The sequence below is a fragment of the Bactrocera neohumeralis genome, chromosome 4, assembly GCF_024586455.1.
Source record: "Bactrocera neohumeralis isolate Rockhampton chromosome 4, APGP_CSIRO_Bneo_wtdbg2-racon-allhic-juicebox.fasta_v2, whole genome shotgun sequence".
Classification (NCBI taxonomy): Eukaryota; Metazoa; Arthropoda; class Insecta; order Diptera; family Tephritidae; genus Bactrocera; species Bactrocera neohumeralis.
Genome location: NC_065921.1, coordinates 15,058,344 through 15,074,931, shown reverse-complemented (window position 1 = coordinate 15,074,931; position 16,588 = coordinate 15,058,344). Strand labels below are relative to the sequence as shown.

The 16,588-nt window shown below is 34.9% G+C and overlaps 1 protein-coding gene across 2 annotated transcripts in view; it reads right to left on the bottom strand.

Moving 5' to 3' along the window:
- The window catches only part of LOC126756330 (uncharacterized), a 140,976-nt gene extending 138,508 nt beyond the window's left edge, over window positions 1-2,468 (bottom strand). For both annotated transcript variants that reach the window (XM_050469307.1, XM_050469308.1), the window contains exon 1: window positions 2,263-2,468. The gene's annotated coding sequence lies outside the window, so the exon portion shown is untranslated. The remainder of the gene's footprint in view (window positions 1-2,262) is intronic.
- Between the last annotated feature and the right edge of the window lie 14,120 nt (window positions 2,469-16,588).

The following is a 16,588-nucleotide window of genomic DNA, read 5'->3' as shown; positions in this document are numbered from 1 at the left end:
CCTCAGTTTTTAAGATATCGTTTTGAAATTTTGCAAACGTCATTTTCTCTTCAAGAAGCTGCTCATTTGTCGGAACTGCCGATATCGGACCACTATAACATATAGCTGCCATACAAACTGAATGATCGGAATCAAATGCTTGTATGGTAAACTTTTGTATTTGACAAGATACCTTCACGAAATTTTGTATATATTATTTTCTAATAGTACAATGTATTCTCCGAAGAAATTGTTCAGATCGGCTTACTATATCATATAGTTGCCATACAAACTGAATGATCGGAATCAAATACTTGCATGGGAAACTTCCTCATTTGACGATATATCTTCACGAAATTTGGTATAGTCATTGTTCATAGAAATAATGCATTATAAGAAGAAATTGTTCAGATCGGCTCACTATAGCAGATAGCTGCCTTACAACGAACGATCGGAATCAAGGATTTGTATGGAAAACTTTCGCATTTGACGAGGTATCTTCACGAAATTCGACATGAACTACTTCTTAAAGTAATAGTATAATCTCCGAAAAAATTGTTCAGATCGGATTACTATAGCATATAGCTTCATATGTAGTTACTAAAAGAAATGCACCTGTGAAGGATATAGTATTAGCTTCGGTGCAGCCGAAGTTAACGAGTTTTCTTGTTTTTGTTTGTCTTTCACATTTCTCATTTATCTTTTTATTTCTGTATCTATCTTTTTATGTTTTTTCAATATTAATATATTTTTAATAATTACGAAATATTTTTTGTTTATTTTTCACATTTTTTATTAATGTATATATTTTTTATATTTTTATTTCAATAATAATACATATTTTTGATAATTTTTTATAATTATGATAATAATATATTTTTTATTTATCTGTCACATTTCTCAAATATTTTTTTTATTCATGTATATATATGTATATTTATATATTTTATATATATTTTTTTTCAATAAAAATATATTTTTTAATATTTTTAGTAATTACGATAATAATATATTTTTTGGTTGTCTTTCACATTTTTTAAATACTTTTTTTTATTTTTTTATATATTTTTTTATTAATTTTTAACAATAATACCCATTTATTTTTATTTTTCTTCTCTACTTTAATAACTAAAAATTATTTTTGTAGACTATTTTATTTAGTTTGCATATTTTTCTTAATTACTCAATATTCATCAAATTTTTCTGTTTTCAAATGAGTTACGTAAAATTATGTATTTATGGTATTTTATATAATATTGTACTAATTTCAAAAATAAATATTTTTTATCACTGCTTTTTTTGTTTTCTTTTTTTATGCTCTTGTGATAAAACATTTGTCTCTTTGCTATTTGCGGAAGCGCCATTAAAAACATTGATGTTCATTTAATTAGTTGCTATTTTCTTAACAAAAAAAGATTTCCACACTTCAATTAATCGTTTCTCTTGTTGGCAGTTTATTGCACGCCATTCATTTCTAAATCATTTCACTTTTCTTTTATCATCATTATTATTATTTTTTTGTTATTTTTTATTATTTTCTTATTTGTTTCTTTTTATTGCTGCGATTTTCTTTTTTGTTGTTTTTTATTTTTTCTTCTTATTTTCTCATTTGTTGTTTTTATTGTCGTTATTTTTACATTTGTTATTTTTATTGTTGTTATTTTTACATTTTGTTGTTGCTGGCATCAATGACACTGAGCACATGCAACTTTCACAGCAAAACCAACAACCGGAATGGTCACTCTGAAGTCAATTGGGCATTACCGAATTATTTAAAGCAACAAAACAAACATTTTGCAACCGCAGAAAAGAGCAAAATTTTCGTTTAAAAAAGCACAGCTGCATAAATAAATGCAAAGCGCTTGCAAAAAAATTTTCAAGAAAAATTTATTTTAATGTTGAAGTCGATGTTGAAACAGGCGAGCACAGTTTGCAAGATTTTTTGTATTTTAAAAATTATTTAAATAATTTTTTTGGGGTTTTGTTTTTAAATAAATTAAACTATTTTAATATTAGAAAAAATATTTCTATTAAAAAATTATTTTCCCAAATAACTTCGATATCGAAAAACTATATTCCTCCGCCATAATTTTAGTCACTAACTAAATTTTGAAAATTTTATAATTTTCTTTTCCATCTTTGTTTCGAAAATTTTTCATAATTCCCGTTCACAATCCAAAAGGCAGAGCCAAAGCTGTTTTCCAATTTTTCTAATACACTTGTTACACACACACATACAACCACAAAAACACTATAATGATTAGTTTTACTTTAAATACACACTTGTATGTTGTTGTTGTTTGCTTATTGCACTGATTGCATATCGCACACACGCACATGCACCGCTTCAACGCCCAACGATGAGAAGCCGCAGCTGAAGAAGCCACTAAGTGTTGGCGAATAACTAATAATACAAATAATAATTGTTAGAAATTCGACGTTAACGGTAACGGCAGCCGAAAACCTCACTCAGCAAACGCACTCGACGACTTTCGCGACTCAACTGTTGGCCAGGCGCTGCAGCAAGTGGCCACTCACCAGCTAGCAGACAGCAGCCACCAGCCACCAGCCAGTTGAACCGTCGACGAACAAAAAGAAACGTAAACAAAAACAACAACAGCAGCAACAATAAGGCACAAGTAATGAGCAAAAGCAACAAGCGGCTATGTTAGTACAACAACATACAACAACAACATCGTTGGGTAGCAAGCAATAGCACAAGCGTGGAGCTACTAGCGTTGCTGTTACCGTTGGCAAGCGTTTGCGCTTGTGTGTGTGGGTGTGAATAAATATATATATATATATATATATGTAAGTATGTCGGTGTTTCTTCAGCTCACATACTAGGCCACGTTCGTTGCTTAAGTCGTTCGTTTGCTTGGCTTTCGGCCACGGAGAGCTTTTGGCTTTTAGCTGCGCCCTCGCCCGCTTTTTGCCTTCGTAACATTTATGCGCTTTCTTGTTGTTGCTCCTTTTTTGGTTTCTTTCTTATGCTGTTTTATACGCAAACAGCTGTGCTGCGCTCGGTCTTACTTTATTTCGCTCTCCGTCTTCGCCGCTACACTTTAGGCGCTATTGATTACACACGCTGCTACGCTTCGCTTCGTTTGTGGATTGCTGCCGAGCGGGTAACCGTATAGCGTTGCTTACTCACATTTCAACCGAACGGCACTCAACTTCCCTCATGCACACAGACTTCTTGTGCGCTTTGGTTTTGTTTACTTTGATTCTCTTTTTGCTGCGGCAGCGAGCTTTTGCCACAGTTTACGCAAAGAAGGTGCAGAAGAAGGCGAATATGATGTTGAAGTGTGGCGAAGGTGATTTAAGAAGTGGCTACACTTGTATGCGTGGTCCGAAGCTTTTGCTACTGCGATTTTTCTCTTATCAAGGGAGAGGTTTTTCAGCTGAACATGCCATCGAAGTTGTTGAAACAGTTTAAGAGCATAAAATTATATTAAGATTTCTCTTAGTTGGCTTGGAATTCAAATTTAGTTTGAAAGAAGTTGAAAAAAAAAGTTTGTATTAAAAAATGTTTTGGTTTTTATACACTTGCAACCTCTTACAGAGTATAAAATAGTTTTGTTTACCTAACGGTTGTACGTTTCAATTAAAACTAATCTTGATAGATATAGAGTTATATATACTACTGTGATCAACGGTGTTCTCGGAGTGGTCTTTAAAGTTTTCTGAACAGCCAGAAGTACCGCGAATACGGTGGGCGCGGAACGATATTTGTTGAATTTTTGGCAAAATGATCACGAAAAACCAATGCAGTATGAGATGGTGCATTATGGTGGTGCAAAAACCAAGAGATTTCGGTCCACAATTCTGGCCGCTTGAGGCGAATAGCTTCACGTAAATGGCGCATAACGCTCAAATAATATTCCTTGTTGACAGTTTGGCCCGGCGGAAGAAATTCATAATGCACCACGGCACGATAATCGAAGGAAACTGTCAACATGACTTTAACTTTTGAACGAATTTGACGTGGTTTTTTCGGCTTCAGCTTGCCTTTAGCACGATATTCGCTCGATTGATCGGCTGTTTTGGGATCGTAAGCTTAGATTCAAGTCTCATCTCCAGTTATGATGCATTTCATTACATTTTGATAGTCAGAAAGCAATGTTTCACAGATGTTAACACGACGGTCTTTTTTAAAAAAATTTAGTTTTTTTGGAAGCAATCGTGCTTCTACTTTTCTTAAACCTAATTCGTCTTTCAAAATCACCTGCACCGATCCAAATGATATGCCTAAAATCAGCAATATCTCTAATAGTTAATCGACGATTTTCAAGCATAATTTCTTTGACTTGTTTGACGTGATGTTCATCAGTCGATGCTTTTGGCCGATTTGACACCACATTTTTCTCAACACTCTCACGACCGGCTTTGAACTCATTATACCACTTGTAAACACTTTTAGAAGACAGAATTTGATCCCTAAAGGCGCAACATCCCCAACGTTTCTGCGGGCGAAGTTTCATTCCGCAACCAAAATATATTCGCACGTCTTTGTTCAATATATTCAGGCATAGTAAAAATCGAAGAATCTTTTCACAAAACGACGCGTATTTCAAATACCAATGAATATCTTGACGTGAAATTTAGCACAGATGTCACTAACAGTACTATCAACTAACAGAAAAAAAATTTAAAAATTTGAAAAGCACGCGAAGTATGAATTAAAAATTCACCTTTCAATTTGCTTACAGTAGTACTATATAAATTATCAGGATGACCGGATGAAATCCGTATGACGCGTAACAACTAAGTTTGAAGCCGAGATAAAATTGGAATATGGGCGTGGCATCGCCCACTTTTAGGGGAAATTCTATATTTTGTTTCTAAAATTGAGTGAGAATTTTACAAGCATGCCTGCCATTAGAGGCTGCAAAACAGAGGCACGGTGCTAGGAATAAAGTTTTGGAAATACAATGAAAATCCTTTAATTAAGTGGACACAAATTCAAAGTGGCTTGTCCCAAAGAGATACCTCTAAGTGGGGTTCTCAAAAAATGTGCATATAACTTTACCCACCGATTTCAAACGACGTATCAAAATATTTCTAAAAATATATTATTTGTTTATCTTCTATATTTATTTTTTATTTATATACTACAATGCTCCCTTAAGGGGTTAGGGGTAGTCAGAATTTAAAAAAAAATTTTTTTTTTTTTGCATTTGCGTTAAGTGTAATATCTTAAAAATATTCTCTGAAAATTTCACGTTGATTCGATAATTAGTTTTTGAGCTGTTCGACAAATAACGAAGAGAGCTCGGGCACTTCAAAGCGCTAGTGTGAAACTTTAAACGCGTTCTTCTCAAAGCTATGCTTTTTGAACTGAAATTTATACAGCTTCTAGAATACATAATAAACTCGAACCTGATCGAAGGATTTTTTTTTTCAAAATTTTCGATTTTTTAAGACCAATTAACTGTTGATTTTTTCCCAAAAATTTAGACAAAAATTTCCTGAGGCCGCCATTTTGATAATTTTCGAAAAAAAATCCTTCGATCAGGCCCGAGTTTATCTATTTATAAAACAAATTTTTTTTGTCCGATTGATTTTAGATGAATCTCCAAGGTCTTATGGTTGTCACCGCAAGTACCTGTTTTTGGAACTGGGTCAACACAAACAACTATAACTTTGGAAATTAATTTTTTTTTTGAAATTTTCGTGACTTCAAGTCAACACATTCTATAATAATGCCATATTACAACTTTTGTAAAATAACACGATTTAATAGCAAAAAAAAATACTGAAAATTCTCATTTTTTCGTGCCTCTGACTACCCCTAACTCCTTAAGTAGCGCACCTGGTGTGAAATTTAACAAAAAAAAATATTTTTTCATATTTGGATACTTTAAAAATTATACACAATTTTAAATCGATATATGAAAATATTTTTGAGTCCAAAGGGCAGTCGCTCAGTTCAAGCAGTTTACTTTTAAGCACGTTTTTTTCAACATTTTTTTAAATTCGCATGAGTGATTACGCTGGCAACATATACGATCATTATCTAATTTTTTCAGAAAGTTCTACAGTAGCATGGTAATCGATCTAATTGTAAGTCAAATTTTGACAAACCAAAAATTATGAAAACTTTGTGTAAAATTCAACTTCTATTATAAACACCCGAGAGGTGTCACTCAGGATAAAGTCGATTATTTTTATTTATATGTATATATTATATTTGAATATAGTATTTGGTAACTTAAAAAAATTTGAAATAAAGATACTAGCAGCAATGGTTGACTCTATTATAGTAGAATATCTTACCAAGAAAATACGCTGTAGTGAAACGGCAAACCAGCAGGACACTACAGAAAATCAGAATTCGGAAGCATGAACAACGGAGGACTCTACTAAATACAATGATTCAGTAAACACAACACTAAAACTATGTGAGAGAGAAATCCAGGGTACAATTTCAAGTTCAATAATAAATTTAGTAAGATTAACATTCGTTCTGTACAACTCCTAGTCGCAAAATAAATAAAAAACAAATTCGCAATCTCTATTAGAAACTGTAAACAACCCGCTCTACGCACGAACTAACCTCAAAATATGCCAACATGTGTGCACATATAACTACCCAACTGTTAATATTACCGCACTAAATATTATATAACCCATAATAACACGAAAAAAACACATACCACACACAAATACATACATGCAGAGCATTGAGCGCAGTATTGCAAAAATGTTTGCATTTGCCACTTAGTTAATTTCGCTAAAAAAAGCTGTGCATTATGTCTATCATTAACACTAAGTGCCGATAATTTTGTTGTTTATTTTTATTGATGTTGTTATTTTAGTTTTTGTTGTAATTTTTGCTGCGCTTGCTTACTTTTATTATGTTTGGCGTTTGAAATTTTAGTAACTTTTAATTTAATATATATTTCTTTTTAAAAATTTTATTAGCAAATTTTCAAGTTTCGCTTTTTAAAAACATTAAGCAATGTCATTTGGGCAAAATTAAAAAATACTTACTATTTAACACACGAGTGCGCTTTAATGCAATTAACACTTGTCGGACGAAATCCAGCATTTAATCACAAGAATTAAAAACATTTGAAATTTAAAGTATTTTTTAGCCCAGAACAGCTTTCAGTACACCGGTTTTGAGTGTACTTATTTTTATGCTTGACGCGAGTTTCTTGTGAATCCCATGCAGTCAAACCGCACTCACACCGGCACTTCCCGTTTCTCACCTCAATTAAAAACGGATAGCCGCAAGCCTCTTCCACTCCTCATAGAAGTTGACTGACTCCATCTTCGCTACTGCGATCTTTCTCCTACTGCTCTACTGAGCCAGCCCGTTTAGTGATTTCTTACCGAAGAAGGACTCTCCCTCATACGACCTCTCTCGCTTAACCGTAGGTCGGGACTCATTGAACAGTCCGCCACCGTAACGAGCTATTATTTCATCTGCTATGCTGTAATCCGATTTTAACTTCCCAGCTGCCGTCGCCTGCTTTCTATCGGACCTTTAACATTGCCTGTGGCTCCCAAACTGAGAATGAACCTAGCAGAGGTTCCTTTGCAGGAACAGGCGATTCTTACTCACACCTCCGCCATACCTACGAGTCCATCCGCCAAGCTTCTGCTGAGTGATTTACCATCCCTAATCGGTATTCGACCTTTCAAAAGCGAGTTTTCTTGCAGCCTTTCACAGAGAACAATTCCGTCACCCCAAGCAGTGACACAGCCATGACGCTATCCAATTTTGAGGTCAGCTTCTACTTTAACTACATCTATTTCGGAATTTTTTTAATATTGCTCATGTTTGTTGTGTCCCTTACGAGCAGCTATCCAACTTCCGGAAGGGAGACGCCTTTAATGGATCTAAGGTTATATCTATTTAGAGGCCAAGGGCAGGGTTGACGCACGTCCATGGGAGACAATATGTTCTGAGCCGTCCAGGGCAAAAAAGAAGTCCTCTACAACCCCATCAACTTAATAATGATGAAAGAGGGAGAGGAACGTACTACGAAGCTTGGCAGCCTTTCAACAGGGCGAGGTAGTCTCGGCATTAATCCACCAGCCATTTCTTCAAGGTGCCCTCTCACATACTCAGGTGACCTCGAACAGCAGCCAAAGGTTTAACCAAATCCAAGAGCTTCAATCCTAAAAACATAGTGCGAATCGAACCCGAGGTCAAGTGCGTTGGCAGTTCTCACAGGCCGTGAAGGCCGCAGGCCATTAAGCATTGCCTAGGATGCACCGAGCGGAGACGACCTACCTAACATCCCTAAGTAGCTTAAAAAATCGAAATTATTTTCAAACATAGTATTCCTTTGATCATAATTGGTCATATATATAATTTAAAATATCAAAATGACCGGTCCTGCCGTTTCGGAGAAATTTTCCGCACCGACTACACTAAATTCAAATTGCTAATACGCCGAAAATATTTGCCGAATCAACTTCAAATTTATATTTGAAAATATTCTCAAATATATGTTGGTACATCATACATAGATTCGATATTTACGTAAGAAAATATTTTTTTTTTAATTAGATACAACCTCTTAAATAAAATTATTTATGTATTTAAGTAAAGAACATTTGATTGTAGTATCATTTAAATCTCAAAAAACCAAAAACATTGCCAAAAATGCAGTATTAAATCAGTAAAGGAGATGGAAACAAAAAAGTTAACAAAACATACAAATTATATTTAATAGTCTCAAAAACAAGCTAAAAACCCAGACGTAACTCTCCGAAAAAGATTTGCAATCAGAAAAAAAACTTAAAATTAAACAAACAAAATTTAATAGCAGCGTATAATTTAATTAAAAATAATATGATCGATAAGCAAACAAACCATGCAAGTTCATTAGGAAATTACGTGCAACAACGTATTTAAAATGTTTATTTAATTAATTAGAATAAATAAAAGTAATGTGCAAACCGGAAGCACATCTACAAGCAATTAAGCTAATATATACACAATATACATAAATACATATGTATAAATCATGTATTTATACACATAAATATCTTAGCAAATATATGAAAGAAAAGTTGTTGTATTACTCATAATCACACCATTTGATCGAACCACTTGATTCTAGGCTCGGACCGTAAGGTGTACATGTTAACTACCGGAAACTTAGCTTCTGATGAGAATCCTCTCTAATTGCCAAAAGTTGTTCGCTTCTGAACAGCTACTACCTTCATACAGTCCAATTGTTGACACTATGTGTGGTTTATCAGTAAAATTGTTTTCTGATGCGAAATAAGCCCTGGCTTTTTGCTTTTAGGCACTATACTTGTAGTATAAAACTCCATAAGGCAATCTCAACCGGTGACATTTATCTTCCGATTACCTAGAAGTGTTATCTTAGCTGACAAAGATGCAGGTAGCCTAAACCTTAATAGCAAATCATAATTCATCTGAACAACAATGCAGTTTTTTTCTTCACCATTAGTTGCTCTCAATATGTTTGAGATCTTCTGAATCTCTGCTATCACCTACAGCGATCTCCCAACTTTTTGAAAACATTGTCATTATACAATATTTCTTTTGTTTCAAAATAAATCTTGGTCTCATTGCCTACCACTTTATTGGTACTAAGTTTATTTCCAGCGATTATTCGCCTGAGCTCTGTGAACAGGAAAAGGGCGCTGGGTTCACATTCCGCACATACATATAGTGAATGCGTCAGCAATTTTGACATCATTTATTATCATCATCTATTACTGATTTGTGTTATGTGGATTTGATTTAATGAAACACTATATTATTCTTATTCCAAACATTTTTCAACGTTTTCGTCCTTTAAAGCACCGTTAACATAATTATCGCTAGGTTTTTCTTATCCAAAACAGCTGTGAATGTGCTCTCTAACATATAGTCGACTTAACATAGTTTTATCAGGGCATTTTTTTTTTATTAAAACGTAGTAAAATTAGGGGTTACATTTCATTCAAATTGCAACCAGAGACAAATATAAACAATTTTTTTAATAATGAAGGTATATTAGAAACTTTTTCTAAAAAACTAACCTTTGTTTTAAAACCAAAATATTATAATATTTGTTATTTTCTTAGATGGTCATGAAATGTGTTTTTTTTTAGTTTAGTTTAATTAGTTGTCGGGCTTACCATTTACATGATCTTGAGACTTTGTCGCATGTTTCGATGCCGTTTCATGAATGACTTCCCGAACCACTTTGCATCCAGCATCATCCCAAGATATTTCGTCGAGATGGAGTACAGAATTACTTCTTAAGGAGATATACGTAGCAGTTTTCTTAGTGAAGTTTATATGGATAGACTTTAACTCGTAGAAAGTATTGTATCATTGCTGTGTCCATTCTTCAATTTGATTGATTGAAACTTCGACGACTTCATTTTTGCTGGTCGTAATAATGTGGCGATTGTGCAGTTTGGCGGAGTAGGCATGTCACTAGTAAACAAAATGTATAAGAGTGGCCCCAGGACACTTCCTTGGGGTACATGAGTTTTTATTGGCTGTAACCTAGTATTTGATTGTCCCTCTTTCATTCTGAAGTGGCGGTTGCTCAAGTAAGAGGCAACTAACTAAGTCAGTTAGATACTGTGAAAAGAGAAGTCTTAATTTATGAAGTAAGCTATGGTCTCATACTCTATCGAACGCCTGGAATACGTCAAGAAAAACAGCTGTGCAATTGTACTTTTTTCATTGTATCTTCTATTATGCTTATTATTCCATGAACTTGTTCGTTTGTGGAATGTTGAGATCTAAATTCAAATTGATGATTTTGTATAAGACCCTTTTCTTCAATTATGTTCTGAAGTCTTCTTATAATTGCAGCTTCAAGTAGCTGGGACAAAATAGGCAACAGTGAGATTGGACGATATGACGAGGCCTCATGTGCGATTTTGTCAGCTTTTAGTACCATTATGGTTTCAAATACCTTCCATGACTTTATCGATGTGCATAAGCTTTGCTTATGCTTTTCGCGTTAGGTTTTTTAGTACATCAGCAGTCACCAAGTCAAGGCCTGGAGCCTTTTTTGGTTTAAATCTAGTTTTAATGATATTTTTCACTTCTTTATTTGCTGCTGGTTGAATTTCAGCTACGTATTGCGATCCTTTCAGCTATGGTAAAGTAACCATACTCAGGTGACTGTTGCATCTGCATCCTATTCGGATAGATTATGTATCTTTTGAAGGTTAATAATATATTACATTAGGATTAAATTTTAGTGTCAGGTTCCCATAGAAATAATATGGCTTTATCTAGTTATGATATCTAAGGTCATAATAGGAGACATACGAAGCTTTACTAGTTCACTGAGACAGAACTTCACTTCTCTAAGCTTGTTTATCCAGGCTCATTTCTACACAAAACATTTTCAGAGCCCGCATAGAGCTACATGACAATATAATTTGTTCTGTTTACACTCTAACCTAGAAAATACCTGCTAGATAAAATCTCCAATTAATTAAAATGAAGTTAACTCAAATTTTTCTTCTCAGCTATTACCATTTTTCTGCACAAATTGAGAACTTGCAAGAAATATCAGCATTCGCCGCCAATAAATCGAGCTTCGGCTATTTTTGCCAATTTCGTGAGCCACTGTCACTGCTGCTTTCGTTGTTTACTTTCCACCCATTTCTTCTAAAGCCGTTTGTTGCTATTGTTATTATTAATTATGCGCGCCAGCCAACTTTGACAGCTTTCTAACTCGTTACTGTCATCGGAGATTACGTGTTTTGCCGCCTCTGCCGGCCATACAAGACTGCGGGCCAAAGACTTTGACCTTCAAAAAATGCGCTTAGAACACAAAATGTTGAAGTTACCGTTATTTGCGATGAATTAATAATAACTTGAATTCATCATTTCTACTCACACACTTTTGCAGACAGACAAATAAAGGGTGTTTGCTAACGTCAGATTGTAGAAAATATTATGTTGTCAACAGCAGGAAGCAAATGGTTTTTGAGATTTTTATTCAACACAAATAACACTGCATAAGTTTTGTTTGCTTTGTTAATGTTTTTGTTGCTCATAATGCTTTGTTATAAATCAGAGATGATGGAAATATTAAGTCGGCCAACATGTTTCACACAAACACGCCGGACACTTTATTGACAAGCTACATTGTTGTGCTACACATGTGTATTTGTGTGTGTGTATGCGTATGCATATGTAAATGTTAACCAGTCGTAGTGGACCAGCGTTAACACGCATGCGTCAATGTCAGCCACTGTTATTAAGCTGAAAGAATTGTGATTTCTTATTTTATTTTTTTGTGATAATTCCATTGTGCATCTGTTTCATGCGTGATGCGATTTGATTTAATGATCAATCAGCTGCTGTTTTGATTGAGTTGCAATGAAGATGTCATTGAATTTCGGTGGCTTATTCAAAATGGGCAAACAAAAACCTAAAAAAGCGGCATTAAATGACATTATACGCTTATAAATATGTGATAAGCATTGATATGCCTGCTTATGCACGCACATATATGTATGTATATTCACATGGCTTTTTCCAAAATTCGAGCATAACTATTTACTAATCTGAAGCTATAACATGTTCCCATTTTTCTGGCAATTTTCTGAGATGGAGTCAAAAGAAATGTGCCGTCTTAGAAGACAAAAACGAATCAAGTCATCTTACAATACGACGGGAACCAATAGTAATCAGAAAGAACAAGCTTTTGGCTATAAAGTTGGGTGTTGCAAAACTTCCAAGCCGCTGTTTTCCAATAACTTTTAACCGGACCTGCAACGTGAAGCCGAGCCGAATTCTTGTCGGTAACGTTCCCAGCAAATGGTTTCGCCTTCTTCTTTATTGACATAGACACCGCTTGTGCCGAGTTTACAACAGCGTGCCAGTCGTTCTCTCTTTTCGCTGTTTGGCACCAATTGGAGATTTCGACTTCTTCTTCTTCTTCTCCACCTGATCTTTCCAGCAGAGTGGAGGTCTTCCTTTTCCTTTGCTTTTCTTGGCGGGTGCTGCGTCGAAAACTCTCAGAGCTGGAATGTTTCAATCCCTTCGGACGACCCAGCTATCTTAGCCGCTGTCTCTTAATTCGCTGAACTATGTCATTGACGTCGTATACCTCATTTGCTAATGCGCAAAGGACCATATATCTTTCGCAGAATCTTTCACTCCAAAACTAGTAAGGCCGTCCCATCAGATGTTGTCATCGTACATGCCTCTGCACCATATACCAGGACGGGGATGATGAGTGACATGTAGAATTTGGTCTTTGTCCGTCGAGAGAGGACTTTACCTCACAAATGCCTCTTAGTCCGAAGTAGCACCTTTTGGCAAGAGTTATTCTGCGTTGGATTTCGACCCTGACGTTGTTGTTGTTGTTAATACTGGTTCCAAGATAGACGACATTATTTACGACTTCGAAGTTATATCTGTCAACAATAACCTGGGAGCCAAGTCGCGAGTGCGATGACTGTTTTTCGATGACAGGAGATATTTCATCTTGCTCTCGTTCACTACCAAACCCATTTGCTTCGCTTCATTGCCCAACCTGGAGAAATCAGTACTAACGGCGCGATTGTTGAGACCAATTATGTATATCAATAAGGACAGTAGCTTTCCAACGCTTCTTCGGAATATTGGAACAATGAACAAGTTATTCCATATTTCGCCAAACCGCAGGAATATACATAATTATAGACCCAATATTTATATGTATATGTAGACGTAGGCATTACTAGGCAACAACCCATGAACGTCGCCTGAAAAAAAGAGATATCTTCTTAAACTTCTAATATCAAGCTGCGAAGAAAGCATTTTTTCCTCAACAGCAATAATTAATTATGCTTTATTTTAAATTTTATTATGTTTCTACGCCAATTCCATGTAGGCGAATTGCAAATCAGTAGAAATTTCTTCGCTAAGAACGAAACGAAAAACATTTTTTAATCATTAGTCAATTAGCAAGAACGCTAATTTGTCTGCCCACCAAGCCCTACCTCCATTTCTAAAGCCTCTTAAATTATCTTGGCAATATTTTGATCCAACCGCCTTTTTTAATAATTTTATTTTGCTTTCTTTCGGCAATAATTTCTTAATTTCTCCGTGTGCCTTCATTAGCTGCGCTGTTATGAAATTTTGTCATAAAAAATGCTTAAATCAAAATCTTAAATTAATGCGCCAGCTTTTAGTAGGTTTAATAGAGTTCAATGCTGCGGTTATTTTTCGTCTTTTTTTTCTTTTGTTAATATTAATTTTTCATATTTTGTTTTTAATTTTTTTTGTTGTTGTTGTGACTGGCGCCGCTTAATGAATTTCATGTTTGTTTACGGTAAATTTTGGGCCTACGCTTATTTGGTTACAATATTTTACTTTTATGCTGACATATATTAATAATAAAGTGATTTTGATTTTGCTGACGGAGTTCAATGGACTGTGGCTAACTATGCTCAAATTTCATTGAAAAAAGAGAGTTTTCAAAAAAAATATCAAAGACTTTTCAAAATACTGTATTTTTTTATAAAAAATGCTAAAGCACTAATAAAAATGAATATATGTCCAAGGTCTGAATCGAAATGAACCAGAAATTGCCCTCATTGCTGAACAAAATTTGTTTCGAAAACGTTGGATCTTCTTGGAACTCTTCAAGAGTCCATAAAGCGAATCGATTTCGCAATAAATGAATATTAAGGTTGGTGTTAGTTTAGAAATCAAGTTCAGAATAAACTTTCATCTCGAATATCCAATAATGCTTCTTAACAGCGGCAATTTTTTCTTAGACTATGTTCTTCAGCTGCGGATTTGAAAATAATATTACTCAAGATCAGTACAAATCCCTAAACAAGACGATATTTTTTATTTGAATTACCTTTGGTCTAGATCCCCATTACAGGAAAGAGCCCAGAGCTAAATATGAGTATATATGTACATATGTATGTATAAAAGGTATCTGAGAAATCTGCTGAAAGTGTTTTTAAATTAAAACCCATGAAAAAATTTGAATTTTAGTTATCAGTTTGTTAGGCAGTTAAAGTAATCCAAAATCGACGTTTCCGACAAATGAGCAGCTTTTTGGAAAAAAACAGAAGTGTGCAAAATTTCGCATATATACAGACAGACAGGTGAACAGACTTAGGCATATATACAGACAGACTGGCGGACAGACTGACGGACATGGTTAAATCGACTCACCTAGTCACGCTCGCCAACGTTTCCTGTTATGTGTTATAAACTTCGTAGCAAACTTTTTACACTCCATTCAGGGTATAAATATGCTTTATTACCAACTTAAAGATAGTTTAACTTTTTTACCACTGTGCCGCCCAAAAAATTTGAGTGGGCGTTTCTACAAGCATTGTACTAAAAATTACATCGAATCAATCACCATTTATTAGACACCTGCGTACATAGGTAAGCTCTCGTTGAAGACACTCTAACAAATATTTATGACAAGTGCGGCGCTAGGCATTAGTAATGTGTGGGAATATTTAGGAAAGTGTTCAAGCGGTAATTAATTACACAAAACAATTGAACAAGGAATGGTAATGGATAGTTTCGCAACAAATTTGTTTTTGGAAATATGAATATACGTATCGTTACCTACCAATAAAAAACAGCATATTATAAAAAATTCGAAATTGAGTTTTTCATTAATTCCGACTGACTACATCATGTTACACAATATATAGTACGTATATGTACAAAATTTATGATTTTGTTATCAGATATAAACAAAATTTAATATGAAAAATTTCTGTTTGTAAACTTAAGAGAAGTGATCTTACCTGAGGAGATGGAACTGTTAAATCAAGCAATCTCTTGTTTTTATAATACTGTAAAGTGCTGCTTCAACAATTTGCCGGACTAAGATGTACTTATATACACTCAATAAAATTTTTTGGACGTACAAGTCGCATGCATATAAATTTATCATTCCCACCAAAACGTCAATTTTTAGTACTAACGTGTTTTTCAATAAGAGAAAAACAGTCATATCAATGAAGTTCTTTATTCCTGTCAAAGTACATTCGATGCCATTATGTATGGAACTATGGGCACGATTGCAGAAGCCCAAATATTGAACCCATAACTTTCGCTGTGTGGCTTGTGGCGCCAGCCTGTTAGAACCACATATTGTCCAAGTCCATATCATCCAATTCGGGCCAAAAATATTCGATTATCATTGAGCGGTAGCGATTTCCATTCACAGTAACGTGCCGGTCTTGATCATCACGGAAGAAGTACGGCCCAATGACGCAGCCGGCCCATAAACCGCACCAAACTGTAATTTTTTCGGAATGCAATGGTGACTCTTGGAGTGCGTGAGAGTTGTTGCCTGACCAATAACGCATATTTTGCTTATTGATGAAGCCATTCAGCCAGAAGTGAGCTTCATCGCTGAAGATAAGTTTTTTGATGAAAATCCAGATAATTTTCAAGTTGTTGCTCAGCCCAAATCACGAGCATACGACGCTTCTGATGGTCAAGCGGCTTCAGTTCTTGCATCAGTTTGATCTTGTTAGGATGTAGGCCAACGATATTTTCGCAAAATTGTCTATGCTGACGTCACAGAGATGCCCAACGCTGGAGAACGACGTGTGTGAGACTCCTTGTACTATCCATCCTCAAATTGACATGCCATACCTTGCCTTTTCCAATGACCCA